This window comes from Perca flavescens, chromosome 18 (assembly GCF_004354835.1).
Source record: "Perca flavescens isolate YP-PL-M2 chromosome 18, PFLA_1.0, whole genome shotgun sequence".
Classification (NCBI taxonomy): Eukaryota; Metazoa; Chordata; class Actinopteri; order Perciformes; family Percidae; genus Perca; species Perca flavescens.
Genome location: NC_041348.1, coordinates 29,526,646 through 29,543,027, shown reverse-complemented (window position 1 = coordinate 29,543,027; position 16,382 = coordinate 29,526,646). Strand labels below are relative to the sequence as shown.

General features: G+C 39.8%; 1 long non-coding RNA gene across 1 annotated transcript; it reads left to right on the top strand.

The window, feature by feature from the left end:
- Positions 1 to 3,532: 3,532 nt before the first annotated feature.
- On the top strand, positions 3,533 to 6,168 carry LOC114573361 (uncharacterized). Its single transcript, XR_003694886.1, has 5 exons — positions 3,533 to 3,738; positions 5,124 to 5,224; positions 5,398 to 5,484; positions 5,590 to 5,618; positions 5,707 to 6,168. It is a non-coding gene; the product is annotated as an uncharacterized LOC114573361 (long non-coding RNA).
- The last annotated feature ends 10,214 nt before the right edge of the window (positions 6,169 to 16,382 follow it).

Genomic DNA, 16,382 nt, shown 5'->3' with positions numbered 1-16,382 from the left:
GATAGGTCCGTCCTTTGCATCGAAACTTTTTACAATGCAACAACATATTTAAATGGCATCAAGCTATTACAAACTTTATTATGTAAGCACATATAATATATTTAACAGTATATTAGTCAGTCATTTGTATTAGGTTAAACAGTGATTTGATAACGTCTTTAATTTAAGGCCCACCCACAATTGGTCTGGCCAAACTGTAATCCTGGCGCCGTGCCTGATATATATATCTGTGCCGAGCTGTTTCTATTTTAGTCTGAGCTGGACAAAGATACTCAAGTCTTGATCTGATCTCATATTAAGAACCCCCCCCCCTTTGAGTCAGTCCAGAACCTTAACTTCATCTAAAACAAATCACTTGATATATTCATTTCTTATTTAGCTTCCTTAAATAATGCTCTCACATACTCATACACATTTATACTTCTGTCCATATATCTGATTTATAGTCTATACACAGTATTCATATCATTCCTCCAGCTGTTTATTATGTATATCATGTCTTATTTTAGTATTACTTGTACTTAACTGTGCCGACTGTTACAGCTGTAACAATTTATTAAATATTGTAAAATACTATATGTGCATTACTCTGCAAGTTGCTGCTTTTTGCACTTAAACTGCAAGTTGTGTCAGTACTTGTACTCTGTACACTGTGCAATATCAATAAAGCTGAATCTTATCTTGAATCTAAACCTCTTGTTTCAGAGTTTAAGATCTACTGGTTCTTTCCAAATGCAGAGACAGACAGGAAGGGTTGAGCTTGAGAGTTTAATAACATAAAGTCCATACCAACAAATGGAGTCCTGAACACAGCAGGCAGAAATAATTCCAAAATGTACAGGAAGCAAAAGAACAGGATACCAAAAACTGGAACACAGCACCAACATGGTAGACTCCACAAACACCCTACACTTTAAAATGACCTGACAACAGACAAGGGGAACACAGAGACTAAATACAAGAGGTAACGAGGTGAAACAAGGAACAGGTGACGCTAGGAATCAGGAGCAGGTAAAACACATCAGGGTGGGGAAGACAATCACAAAGGGGGGAAAACACAAGGCAGGAAGTAAAACAAGACAGAAAAACAGACTACCAAAATAAAACGGAAGCAACAGGAAACAGAAACATAAATAACCCCCCACCCCCCACCTCTGTTTGCACTGCGCTCTAACTTTTGTCTATGTAACATATAAATACATCTAAAATAATCTCTCAGGCTGCGTTCAGAAGAAATGTTAATGAGAATAAAAATGAAAGGTTAGGGGATTGCCACAGAGAGAACAAAAGCTAATATTACACATCACTTCAACAGCTAACAGAGGAGATGAAGTCATTATTAGGAAGGGACTCCTACATTACCACAGGAAGTAGATGCTAAATTTATTTTTAAGATGCAGCGCGTCAAACAGTTTGACATTTGAGAGAGTGAGACCGAGAGACAATCACGATGGATCAGATCAGATGGATTATAATGTCTTCATTTCTGATGCTGGTGCCTCCCGAACCACAACTGGAAGCTGGTTCCACAGAAGAGGAGCTTGGTAGCTGAAGGCTCTGGCTCCTGTTCTACTTTTAGAGACTATAGGACAAAAGTAAAGATGTTTTGAATGTCTAAAATGTACTGTAATAAACAACACATTATATAACTTGCATTAGCAAAAACTAAAGTGACATTTAATCACATATTGATATATCAATTGTAGTCTCAGCCTTGATAACTTGCACAAGTAGTCGTGATACACAACTATGCTGCACGATTAAGTCGTTTTTCGAAAAGAAAAGCTGCAATTTCAACATGTTCAAGCATCCAGAATTATAGCCACGTTAATAACGTTTGTAAGAAACCAAACCGTTTGTAAATCCGTCAAGATTTCAGCGAGATAAGAGTATTTGTGTTCGTGCAGATCACTCACCTTACATCAGGTACCACAAAGCACGGCAGAAAGCTTGATTGTGACAATATGGCCGCCGGTGATGACGCTAGAGACTCCGCAAGCCCCCAGGAAGAGCGCCATGTCTATATGCCACCATGGGTACACCACATAGACATTACATGGCCAAAGAAACGTCTATATTTCAGCGGATCATTTGTTTCGGGGTATATCAACTTACCAGCTTGAACAATGAAAGGGTCCTTGTTTAAAATGTTACGTTTTTAAAAATTTTAACATTCACTAGAAGCAAATAAAGAATTATTAAATTTGAAATGATGAACGCGCATAATGGACGCGAGCAGACCCACGGGACTGCGCACGCCCACTCACATGACTGTTCTCACGAGCTTATGTAGCTAGCTGTAATAGTCTATGGTAATAATGGATATAGCTAATGGTTGTAATTCATCATGTGTTCTATTAATACGTCCATGGTATTATCTTATGAAGTTATGATTCATCCGAGGGATGTATGTATGTTGTAAAGCCTGTTACATGGATGTAACGTCATTAGCGTTTCCCAAACTGGCTATCGGCTAGCTAGCTAGTTGGGTTAGGATTAGACTCCACACTGGGCTGCGGCCTTTTGTGAAATCATGTTGCTCCTATTTGCAAATATATATATATATATGTTTTTATTAAAATACAAAAACCCAACTTGGTTTTAGTCTCAGTCTGTCTTATTTGTTTCACTTTACTAAACTCTGAAAACCCCCACGCCCCCTGCTGCAAAGGAAACTTCCATGACACTCCATCATTACCACAGGAAGTAGATGCTATATTTATTTTTAAGATGCAGCGCATAAGACAGTTTGACATTTGAGAGTGAGACAGAGAGAGAAGCACGATGGATCAGATCAGATGGATTATAATGTCTTCATTTCTGATGCTGCTGGTTCAGTTTACAGGTAAGAGAATACAAGTTTTATTTTAATGTGGTGAGTTTAGTGAACTCTTGGAAATCAAACATGAAACTATCTACTACTACTATCTAAAATGATCGTCACACTAACTATGAACATAAGTCATGTTCATATTTCAGTTGATCACATTTTTCTCTTTTTTTTAACAGCAGCAGCTGAAACCGCTTGGAAGTATTCCTCCTCCACTGTCAGAGTTGGAGATGAAGTCACTTTGTCTTGCTTGAATGTGATAGATGATCAGAATAAGTGTTACAGAACTACCTGGTTCTTCACTCGTTTAGGAAACACAGTGTTGCTGTTTGAAGATGGGCGGATTCACAAAGAAGCTAAAACTAAATCACACAGACTGAGTGTTACAAAGCACTGTTCTCTGGTTATAAAGAAGGTCACAGATGATGATGTTGGTAGTTACACCTGCAGACAGTCCAGATCAGGAGAACATGAAGACACAGTGGTTTATCTGTCTGTTGTTACCAGTGAGTATTTACATCATCATTTTTTCAAACTGTTTTGTTAGAACAATATACTGAAGTATTCCAATAATTATGATTACAGTGATGAAGTTAATATTACTGTTGTTGTCTTTCTCTTTCAATATCTCCATCTTCACCAGTGACTGAACAGAACGATGATATGGTCACCTTGATCTGCTCTGTCAGGATATTGTGACCACACAGTGAAGTGCCTGTATGAGGGTGATAAGACTGACGTGGAGACAACACAGCTTGACTGTTCTGCCAATGTGACGTTTACAATATCTCACCTTCATCAGAAGTCAAAGTATTACGAGTTATTGAAATGTGAAGTGACAAACGTTGTTATTGGAGAAGGGCAGCTGTTCACCTTCATCCCTCCTCAGTCCTCCGTTGAGAAACCAGGTGAGAATATGATCAGCTGTTTAAAATCACTTTGTGGATAATTACACTGAATATTTGTTTGGATCTGATGTTTTAAAGTGCCCATATTATGCTCATTTTCAGGTTCATAACTGTATTTTAAGGTTGTACCAGAATAGGTTTACATGGTTTAATTTTCAAAAAACACCATATTTTTGTTGTACTGCACAGCTCTCTCTCACTGCTGCAGCTCCTCTTTTCACCTGGTCTCTGTTTTAGCTACAGAGTGAGACCTCTTTTCTTCTTCTGTACTATCTTTGATTGCACTCGCACATGCTCAGTAGCTCAGATGTAGAGCATGTCAGCTAGCTAACTCTAGAGACGGTAAAAGAAAGGTTGTTTCTCCAACTTCGGTCAGTTACAAGGCAGGATTAGCTGGGAGACTTTTAAATGAGGGCGCACATGTAAGTAGTTCTTTTGTAGATTATGGTGAACCTGTGTGTGTTGTAGCAGTGCTTTGCTATTGAGAACAAGGTAACGCTAACGCTACGAGCTAACGGTTGCGGTTAGCCAGCTCGTTTCGGCTTGTGACGTCACAAGCCGTGACAATTTTGAACAGCTCACCCGGAGACTGAAGGCAGGACACATTGGCCCAATCCCAAAGTGAGCCCTGAGGACTAAGGACTCACAGACTTAAGTGATCTCAGGTACTAAGTGAGCGAGTGTGTGAGGCCACATGGGCTCAGATAGGTATAAATGGGATTGGGACAGCACTTCACGAGATCACATGTTACCTTGGCGACGTTTAATAACAAAGATGTTGCTGACACTTGCCGGTTTGAGAATCTTCATTTTAAGTTTGTTGCTTTCCACACGGCCAAGGCCCAGGAGACGGCTGCCTGATTCCAAACTCTTGTTTTACAAGTTGGACAACAGGTCGGTCTGTTCCGTGGTCGTGTGTCGTGCTGTTGTTTACCTTTGTAATTTCCGGATTTCCATACGGTCTCCGCGGTAAACGTCACAACGCTTTGAACTGTGGGTAATTCCCTTTGGTGAAGTCTGCATTGATGCAGACTCACGGAAAGGGCTCGGTAAGTGTGTACTCAAACCCCCACGCCCTTTGAAATTCGACATTGGGACAACCCTAAGCCCTTACGAATTTCGCGAGAACGCGCACCAAAGTCCGTGAGTCTGTGAGTCCGGACTTTGGGATTGGGCCATTCAGAAACCTTATCTCACTCAGAACACCATGGATGGATTTTTTTCAAAGTTTGTATGCATGTGGAAGTACCAGAGACACAAAATAACACCCCAAATCCCAGAAAAAGAGTTTTTTTCATAATATGGGAACTTTAATGTTTCATCATTCTTTGTTTTGCTTAGTGCAGGAGTTTTTTCTAACTGAACAGTTTGTTATTGTGTTTAAGGTGATGATGCAACAACTACAATATCTCTGACTACAAATAAATCACCAATGACAACAGGAAATAAACGGATATCAGAAGAGACTATCAAACTAAACCAGAAGGTAGTGACTGAACACAACAGAACTACATTTAAAGTCAGAAAAGACATGCAGTCAAAGGACACTTTGTTCATTCAGATATTAGAGATATAGAGACAGCACAAGAACACGCTAACAAGTAGCTCGTCATCATAACAACTCTGACTATATTTAACACTTGTAACTTCCTGTTTCAGGCTGGTGGAGGATCATCGTCATGTCTCTGGGTTTAGCATCACTCATAACAAGTGTTGTGGTGGTCAACATATGGGCAAGAACTAAAGGTCAGAACATTCACAGATGGACTTTTATTTTGAAAAAGTTGGATAAACCTTGATTTTTATTGTGGAAGCTGAAGTCGACTCTCTTTTGTCTTTTTGTCTTTTCAGGGAACAAAACAGAGACGGAAGAAAACATTGTGAGTTTAAACAGCAAATTATTAAATGGTTATACAATTATAACTTTACAGATTTGTGTTTAAACATTTATTTGCTCCATGTTCACAGAAATATGATAATGAAGATGATGAAGAGGAAGGTACAGTGACCTATGAAAACGCTGCAGAGCCTTCTACCTCTGTCTGACTCCACTGATCAACAACATCAACTCACCACAGAGTCCTCTGCTGTTAAACATCATCTCATCATATATTACATGAGTAGATACCAAAATGATATGTTGATGGATGACTGAATGTGTTTTATGTGCCGACCTGTTTCTATTTTAGTCTGAGCTGGACAAAGATACTCAAGTCTTGATCTGATCTCATATTAAGAAGTCCCCCTTTGATTTAGTCCAGAACCTTAACTTCATCTAAAACAGATCACTTGGTATATTCATTTATTTCTTATTTAGCTTCCTTAAATAATGCTCTCACATACTCATACACATTTATACTTCTGTCCATATATCTGATCTATAGTCTATACACAGTATTCATATCATTCCTCCAGCTGTTTATTCTGTATATCATGTCTCATATTAGCATTATTGTACTTAAACCTGCGCTATATATTTTATAATTATACTTGTGCTGCCGACTGTTACTGCTGTAACTGTTTATTTTAAATATTGTATAAAAATATATGTGCATTACTCTATAAGTTGCTGCTTTTTGACATCATGTCGTTGTGTCAGTACTTGTACTCTGTGCAATAGACCTTTTTCACGGCAGACATGTTGACATGTCATAGTAGGAAAAGCACAGGTGTATTCAAAACCATTACTGATGGCTGCATTCCACTTAGGAGAGGTCCTGTATTAAACCATTACTGATGGATGCATTCCACTTAGGAGAGACCCTGGTATTAAACCATTAATGATGGCTGCATTCCACTTAGGAGAGACCCTGGTATTAAACCATTACTGATGGCTGCATTCCACTTAGGAGAGGTCCTGGTATTAAACCATTAATGATGGCTGCATTCCACTTAGGAGAGGCCCTGGTATTAAACCATTAGTGATGGCTGCATTCCACTTAGGAGAGGTCCTGGTATTGTGCATGCTGACTCACTGAAATATCTTACTGGGACACTTGATGAAACTAAGCCATCGTTAAGGTTATCAATGTCAGCTGTGCTTTTTCTACTATGACAAGTCAACATGTCTGCTGTGAAAAAGGTCCATATCAATAAAGCTGAGTCTAATCTTGAATCTAAACTTTCTTCTTGTTTCCAAATGTATCTGTGAGTTTAAGATCTACTGGTTCTTTTTAAAGCTGCAGCAGTTTTTAATCTCTTCCTGTCCCTCAGTGTACAGAGGAAGTGATTTTGACTGTCTTTCATTTAAACATATTAAACTTAAGTATGTGTTTGGATTTAATGAGCTTCGAGAATTAATGCAATTTGTAACAATCCTGTCTTTGTTGTGGCTGATAATAATATAATATGCACATGAAAGTATTTATATTCAGTTTCACAAGTGTTTTGTAGTTCTCTCTCTCTTCAGCACACAGACCACACTTCAGCTGACCTCTGATCAGCTGACCTCTTCTTGTACTCTCAGCTCTCGTAGTAAACCTTCCCTCTGTTGGGTTGAACACCTCTGTTTGCACTGGGCTCTAACATTTAAAACATATAAATGCATCTAAAATAATCTCTCAGGCTGAGTTCAGAAGAAATGTTCATGACAATAATAAGTCAGGGGATTTACACAGAGAGAATAAAAGCTAATATTACACATCACTTCAACAGCTAACAGAGGAGATAAAGTCATTGTTAGGAAGTGACTCCATCATTACCACAGGAAGTAGATGCTATATTCATTTTTAAGACCCAGCGCATCAGACAGTTTGACATTTGAGAGTGTGAGAACAAGAGAGAAGCACGATGGATCAGATCAGATGGATTATAATGTCTTCATTTCTGATGCTGCTGGTTCAGTTTACAGGTAAGAGAATATGAGTGTTGCTGTAATGTGTTGAGTTTAGTCAACTTTTGGAAATCAAACATAAAACACATTTTAAAACTTATATTTATAATTCATATTTCTCTTTTTTCAATAGCAGCAGCGGTGACATATTTCTTCCCCATTGTCAGAGTTGGAGATGAAATCATTTTCTCTTGTGGAAATGTGACAGATGATCAGGATCAGTGTCACAATAGTACCTGGTTCTTCACTGGTTCAGGATACACAGGGTTGCTGTTTATACACGGGCAGATTCCCGAAGAAGCCAAAACTAAATCAGAGAGACTGAGTGTTACAGAGAAATGTTCTCTGGTTATAAAGAAGGTCACAGATGAGGATGCTGGTAGTTACACCTGCAGTCAGTTCAGATCTGGACATTATCAGACAGTGGTTGTTCTGACTGTTGTTACCAGTGAGTATTTACATCATAATGTTTTCAAACTGTTTTGTTAGAACAATAAACTGAAACATAACAATAATTATGAATGCAGTGATGAAGTTAATGTTGTCTTTCTCTCTCAATATCTCCGTCTTCACCAGTGACTGAACAGAAGAACGATTATACGGTCACTTTGTTCTGCTCCGTGTTGACATATGGTGGGTGTGTCCACACAGTGGAGTGGCTGTATGAGGGTGATAAGACTGACGTGGAGACAACACAGTTTGACTGTTCAGGCACTGTGACATTTACAACATCTCACCTTCATCAGAAGTCAAAGTATTACGAGTTATTGAAATGTGAAGTGACAGATCCTTACAGAAATGTGCAGCATTTCAGCTTCATCCCTCCTCAGTCCTCCGGTGAGAAACCAGGTGAGAATATGATCAGCTGTTTAAAATCCCTTTGTGGATAATTACACTGAATATTTGTTTGGATCTGATGTTTTAATGTTTCATCATTCTTTGTTTTGCTTAGTGCAGAAGTTTTTTCTAACTGAACAGTTTGTTATTGTGTTTAAGGTGATGATGCAACAACTACAATATCTCAGATTACGAATGAATCAGGAAATAAATGGACATCAGAAGAGACAAACAACACGACATATGAAAACAACAATCAAACTAAACCAGAAGGTAGTGACTGAACACAACAGAACTATATTTACAGTCAGAAAAGACATGCAGGCAAAAGACACTTTGTTCATTCAGATATTAGAGATATAGAGACAGCACAAGAACACGCTAACAAGTAGCTCGTCATCATAACACCTCTGACTATATTTAACACTTGTAACATCCTGTTTCAGGTTGGTGGAGGATCATCGTCGTGCCTGTGGGTTTAACATCACTCATAACAAGTGTTGTGGTGGTCAACATATGGGCAAGAGCTAAAGGTGAGAATATTCACAGATCAGACTTTTATTTGAAAAAGTTTGATAAACCTGGATTTTTATTTTGGAAGATGAAGTCGACTCTCTTTTGTCTTTTTGTCTTTTCAGGGAACAAAACACAGACGGAAGAAAAGAATGTCAGTTTAAACAGCAAATTATTAAATGTTTATACAATTATAACTTTACAGATCTGTGTTTAAACATTTATCTGCTCCATGTTCACAGAAGTATGATAATGAAGATGATGAAGATGAAGGTACAGTGACCTATGAAAACGCTGCAGAGTCTTCTACCTCTGTCTGTCTCCACTGATCAACAACATCAACTCACCACAGAGTCCTCTGCTGTTAAACATCATCTCATCATATATTACACGAGTAGTCTGTTTTCTGTGCCGACCTGTTTCTATTTTAGTCTGAGCTGGACAAAGATACTCAAGTCTTGATCTGATCTCATATTAAGAAACCCCCCTTTGAGTCAGTCCAGAACCTTAACTTCATCTAAAACAGATTGATAGGTTGGATATTTCAGCCTACATGTTTCAAGTGTATTTTATATGTTGTATGTAGGGTACTACACAAGAAGGTTAGTCTGGGGACAACCTTCACCCACAGGAATGTGTAGAATCTATTATGAGTTTGGGTACAACTTTCACAGAGAGGAATTGGAGCCAGGAATGTGAGAATCTATTAGGAGCACTAAAAGGCCATAAAAGGTGTAGTTTAAGAGTAAACTGTTCCAACTGAAATACAGTAGATGTCTCATGCTTGGTAAGCACGAAAAGTGTTTAACAGGTATTCACTATGATGTACATGTGGTTCATCTTTGGGCAGACGTGTCTGTATGCTCATGGTTGTTCCAGTGTCATGAAAGTTTGTTCACTGTTTGAATAAAGCTGCACTTGATTTGTAATCATCGGACTGGTCGTCATCTTTGAGGTCTCCCAACATCATTTCTGAATCATCACCCGATATCACAGATCACTTGCTATATTCATTTATTTCTTATTTAGCTTCCTTAAATAATGCTCTCACATACTCATACACATGTATACTTCTTCCCATGTATCAAATCTATAGTCTATACACAGTATTCACATCATTGATTTTAGTTGATTTTAGTCTGAGCTGGACAAAGACACTGAAGTCTTGATCTGATCTCATATAAAGAAGCCCCCCTTTGAGGCAAGGCAAGGCAGCTTTATTTGTATAGCACATTTCAGCAACAGGGCAATTCAAAGTGCTTTACATAAAACATTAAAGAGCAGTTAAAAACAATTAAAAATATAAACGCAGATAAAATACAAGATTTTAGGCTGCTAGTATGGGACAACGTATAAGCCGTTGCTCTATACACGTAATCCACCCGCAATCCTTGCCATTCCCAGTATGGGCCGGTCCCACCGGTCTTACTTTTTAATTCTCTCTATAAGCTCATATAGATTGTCATACAGTTTCAACACTGCAACTTCAGTATAAAAAATGAAAAATTATTTAAAGAAAGGCAGGATCCAAAAAGAAAGGTCTTTAGCTTTGATTTAAAAGAACTCAGAGTTGCAGCAGACCTGCAGTTTTTTGGGACTTTGTTCCAGATATGTGGAGCATAAAAACTGAATGCTGTTTCCCCCTGTTTAGTCCTGACTCTGGGGACAGAAAGCAGACCTGTCCCAGACCACCTGAGAGGTCTGGGTGGGTCATAGTGTAGTAGCAGATCAGAAATGTATTTTGGCCCTAAACCGTTTAGTGATTTATAAACCAGCAAAAGTATTTTGAAATCAATTCTTTGAGGCACTGGAAGCCAGTGTAGAGACTTCAGTACTGGAGTGATGTGATCCACTTTCTTGGTCTTAGTGAGGACTCGAGCAGCAGCGTTCTGAATCAGCTGCAGCTGTCTGATTGATTTTTTAGGGAGACCTGTAAAGACACCGTTACAGTAGTTAAGTCTACTGAAGATAAAAGCATGGACAAGTTTTTCCAAATCCTGCTGAAACATAAGTCCTTTAACCCTTAATATATTCTTAAGGTGGTAATAGGCTGACTTTGTAATTGTCTTAATGTGACTATTGAAATTCAGGTCTGAGTCCATGACTACACCAAGATTTCTGGCTCTGTCTGTTTTCTTGCCCTTGTTGTTTGAAGCTGAGTGCTGACTGTCAATCGTTCCTCTTTTGCTCCAAAAACAACCACCTCAGTTGAGTCAGTCCAGAACCTTAACTTCATCTAACAGATCACCTGGTATATTCATTTATTTCTTATTTAGCTTCCTTAAATAATGCTCTCATATACTCATATGCATTTATACTTCTGTCCATATATCTGATCTGTTGAGTCACTTTGTAAATACGCAAAGACAATGTCGGACTCAGTAGTTTTCTCTGGACCCCTGCCAAACCTGACCAATGATGAAACGTACAGCCGTACGTCATCCTTCCACCGCTGGTTGTCGGGGGGGTGCCCAGCTAATGATGTGGGCTATGTGAATAACTGGGGGGCGTTCTGGGGAAAGCCTGGTCTGATGGAGAGAGACGGCATTCATCCCACCTGGGACGGAGCCGCTCTCATATCAAAAAATCTGACCGAGTTTATCAGACATAAACCATGACAACCCAAGTTTGATATTAGTAATCAGGGGTGCAGTACTACACACCCCCCTGTGCTTCCGTTGGAGCAGTCACCCACTCATAGTCTAATAAGCACGGTGTCTGTTCCCCGGATCAGATCGGTTAAATCAAAGGTAAACAAAAGATGTGCTATATTTAACAACCTAATTGGAATTAAAACGACTGCAACGATAGAACAAAATAGGAAAATTAGATGTGGACTATTAAATATTAGATCTCTGTCTAAAGCATTATTGGTTAACGAGTTGATATCAGATAATAACATTGATTTATTTTGTCTTACTGAAACCTGGCTGGGCCATGAAGACTATGTCAGTCTAAATGAAGCCACTCCTCCCAGTCATATTAATACTCAAAGTCCTAGAGGCTCAGGCCAAGGAGGGGGAGTTGCAGCCATCTTTGATGCAAGCCTGTTAATTACTCCTAAACCTAAATTAAATTATAACTCCTTTGAAAGTCTTGTTATTAATCTTCAACATCCAAAATGGAAAACATTACAGCCAATTATATTCGTTGTTATTTACAGGGCTCCAGGTCCGTATTCTGAATTTTTATCTGAATTCTCAGAGTTTTTATCATGTGTAGTCCTTAAATCAGACAAAGTACTTATTGTTGGTGATTTCAATATCCATATGGACGTTGACAGCAATAGCCTTACTACTGCTTTCAACTCATTACTGGATTCAATCGGTTTCAGTCAGAGTGTGCACAAGGCGACGCACTGTTTTAACCACACCCTCGACCTTGTGCTGGCATATGGTATTGAAATTGAGGATTTAATAATATTTCCGCAGAATCTGGTATTATCAGATCATTTTTTAATTACTTTTGAATTCTTGTTACCTGACCATACTAAACCAGATAGCAGCTTCTACACTAGATGCCTATCTGACAGTGCTATAGCTAAATTTAAGGAAAATATTCCTACAGCATTCCAGTCTATGTCGTGCCTTAACATAACAGAAGACCTCTATGTTAACCTCAGTCCCTCTCAAATTGATACATTTGTAGACGGTGCTACGACTTGCCTACGGACGACCTTAGACTCTGTCACTCCTCTCACAAAGAAGACGATAAAGCAAAGGAAAATAGCTCCTTGGTATAACTCCCAAACTCGCAAATTAAAACAAATCTCACGAAACATCGAAAGTAAGTGGCGCTCCACCAAAGTGGAGGAATCCCGTTTGGAATGGCAAGACAGTCTGAAAACCTATAGGAAGGCCCTAAGAAAAGCCAGATCAGACTATTACTCATCATTAATAGAAGAAAACAAGAACAACCCAAGGTTTCTTTTCAGCACTGTAGCCAGGCTGACAGATAGTCACAGCTCTACTGAGCCATCTATTCCTCTAGCTCTGAGTAGTGATGACTTCATGAGCTTCTTTAATGATAAAATTATAACAATTAGAGATAAAATTCATCATCTTTTGCCCTCAACTTCTAACAGTTCATCTTTAAATGCAGGACCGCTAGAAAGAACCACGACTCCCGACATATACTTGGACTGCTTTTATCCTATAGACCTTCAACAATTAATGTTAAAGATATCCTCAGCTAAGCCATCTACCTGTCTCTTAGACCCCATCCCTACGAGGCTACTCAAAGAAGAGTTACCCGTGGTAAACACTTCATTACTAGATATGATCAACATGTCCTTACTAACAGGTTATGTACCGCAGTCATTTAAAGTAGCTGTGATAAAACCTCTTCTGAAAAAACCCACCCTAGATCCTGAGGTCTTAGCAAACTATAGACCTATATCTAACCTTCCCTTTCTATCCAAGATCCTTGAGAAGGTGGTTGCTAATCAGTTATGTAATTTTCTACATAGCAACAGTCTATTTGATGATTTTCAATCAGGATTTAGAAAGAATCATAGCACAGAGACGGCACTGGTGAAAATTACTAACGACCTTCTAACTGCTGCAGACAAAGGACTTGTCTCCATTCTTGTTCTACTAGATCTTAGTGCTGCATTTGACACTATTGACCATACTATCCTGTTACAGAGACTGGAACACTTAGTTGGCATTAAAGGAATCGCACTAAGCTGGTTTAAGTCCTATTTCTCTGAACGATCCCAGTTTGTTAATGTTAATGATAAACCCTCCAAGCACGCTAAAGTTAGCCATGGCGTTTCTCAAGGCTCAGTGCTTGGACCAATTCTATTTTCCTTATATATGCTTCCTCTAGGTAATATTATTAGGAAACACTCGATTAACTATCACTGTTACGCAGACGATACCTAATTATATCTGTCAATTAAGCCAGATGAAAGTGGTCAGTTAGCAAGACTTCAAACGTGTATTGAGGATATAAAATCCTGGATGACCCACAATTTCCTGATGTTAAACTCAGACAAAACTGAAGTTATTGTGATAGGACCAATGCACCGCCGAACTTCGTTTTCAAAAGATATAGTTACTCTGGATGGTATTACCCTGGCCTCCAGCACTGCTGTCAGAAATCTAGGAGTTATTTTTGATCAGGATATATCCTTCAACGCCCACTTAAAACAAACCTCAAGAATAGCCTTTTTCCATCTTCGTAACATTGCCAAAATTAGGAATATCCTGTCTCAAAACGATGCTGAAAAACTAGTCCATGCATTTGTTACTTCTAGACTAGATTACTGCAATTCCTTATTATCAGGTTGCCCAAATAAGTCCATTAAGACTCTCCAACTGATCCAGAATGCTGCAGCACGTGTTCTGACGAGAACTAAGAGAAGAGATCATATTTCTCCTGTATTAGCTTCTCTGCATTGGCTTCCAGTGAAATATAGGATTGAATTTAAAATCCTCCTCCTGACTTACAAAGCTCTAAATGGTCAAGCACCATCATACTTAGAAGAGCTCATAATACCTTATTGTCCCACTAGAGCACTGCGCTCCCAGAATGCGGGGCTACTTATGGTTCCTAGAGTCTCTGGAAGTAGACTGGGGGCCAGGGCCTTCAGCTATCAGGCTCCAGTATTATGGAACCAGCTCCCAGTCGGGGTTCGAGGGGCAGACACCGTCACCACATTTAAGAGTAAACTGAAAACCCTCCTCTTTGATAAAGCTTATAGTTAAGGATTGAGGTGTTGCACCGTCCGCCTAACCCGGCCCACCTGCTTCTCCTCGTAGTCATCAGTTTTTTATACTGTATAATTAATAATCTAGCGAGAGTAGAGGGAGGCAGGCCAGTACAGCCCGATCCGGTTGGGGAGAGTTCTAGCCCGACCAGGCACCTCTCTTTAACCTGCCTCTCTTAAGTTATGCTATTACAATTCTAGACTGCCGGTGAGGCTGTTCCTCCCTAAGACACACTGAGCTGCTCTCTCATCTCAACTTGTTACTTTTGTATGCATCCTGTCCCAGAAATGCTTGTTACTAATCTAGCTCTGGGGAGTTTACTCCCCGGAGTCCTTATGTTTCTTCTTCGCAGAGCTATGCTCTGCGATTCTCTGCATTTCCCGGCCGCATCCTGCTGCATCCTGCTGCATCCGCAGCCTCCACCCGTGCTTTGCAGTGCCACGTTACATCCCGCAACGCCCTGCTGTGATGTTCCTATGCACAGAGTAGTCAAGATCCGGTATAGGAGACTGCACTACTCAGTATGACACGATGTGCCCTGCTATGACATGAACTTCCACGATAACCTTCGAAGTCAATGTGACTTCTAATGTGACTGTTATCACCACTGTTCATCACGCCCCCAACCGGCCCGTCAGACACCGCCTACCAAGAGCCTGGGTCTGCCGAGGTTTCTTCCTAAAAGGGAGTTTTTTCTTGCCACTGTCGCAATAGCCACTTTTAATGCTTGCTCTTGAGGGAATTACTGTAATTGTTGGGGTTTTGGAATTTATAGAGTGTGGTCTAGACCTACTCTATCTGTAAAGTGTCTTGAGATAACTTTTGTTATGATTTGATACTATAAATAAAATTGAATTGAATTGAATTGAAATTATAGTTAGGGAGTGAGTAGTTGCAGTGTTCACCTAACTGGCCCACCTGCTTCCCTTCATAATTGTTAGATTAATAATATATAAAAAAGTAGAGGGAGGCAGGCCAGCCAAGCGCGATCCGGCAGGGGGAGAGTTCTAAGCCCGAAAAAGCTACCTCTCCTTATGACCTGTCTCTCTTAGTTACGCTGTTATAGTTACGCTGTTATAGTTCTAGACTGCCGGGGGATTTCCTTCCTTCCTTTGACACACTGAGCTGCTCTCTCCTCTCCCTTTCTATTACTATTACTATTACTATTTGTGTGTATCCCGTCCCAGAAATGCTTGTTACTAATCCTAGCTTCTGGGGAGTTTACTCCCCGGAGTCCTTATGTTTTTTCCCCCAGCGTATTTCCTTGGAGAACGTTGGCACCAAGATCCTGGTTCCAGCTGTCGCCGTGGTCCTGCTGCACTCCCTGCTGAGCTCAGCGGTGCCCTGCAATGTCATGCTGCTTCCTGCTGAACCCTGCAGCTTCCTGCTGTATCCAGTCACTGTTCCATTATTAATGTGACTACTATTGCCACTGTTCATCACACCCCCAACCGGCCCGTCAGACACCGCCTACCAAGAGCCTGGGTCTGTCCGAGGTTTCTTCCCAAGAGGGAGTTTTTCCTCGCCACTGTTGCACTGCTTGCTCTTGAGGGAATTACTGGAATTGTTGGAATTGTTGGGGCTTTGTAAATTATAGAGTGTGGTCTAGACCTACTCTATCTGTAAAGTGTCTCGAGATAACCTATGTTATGATTTGATACTATAAATAAAATTGAATTGAATTGAATATACACAGTATTCATATCATTCCACCAGCTGTTTATTCTGTATATCATATCTTATATTAG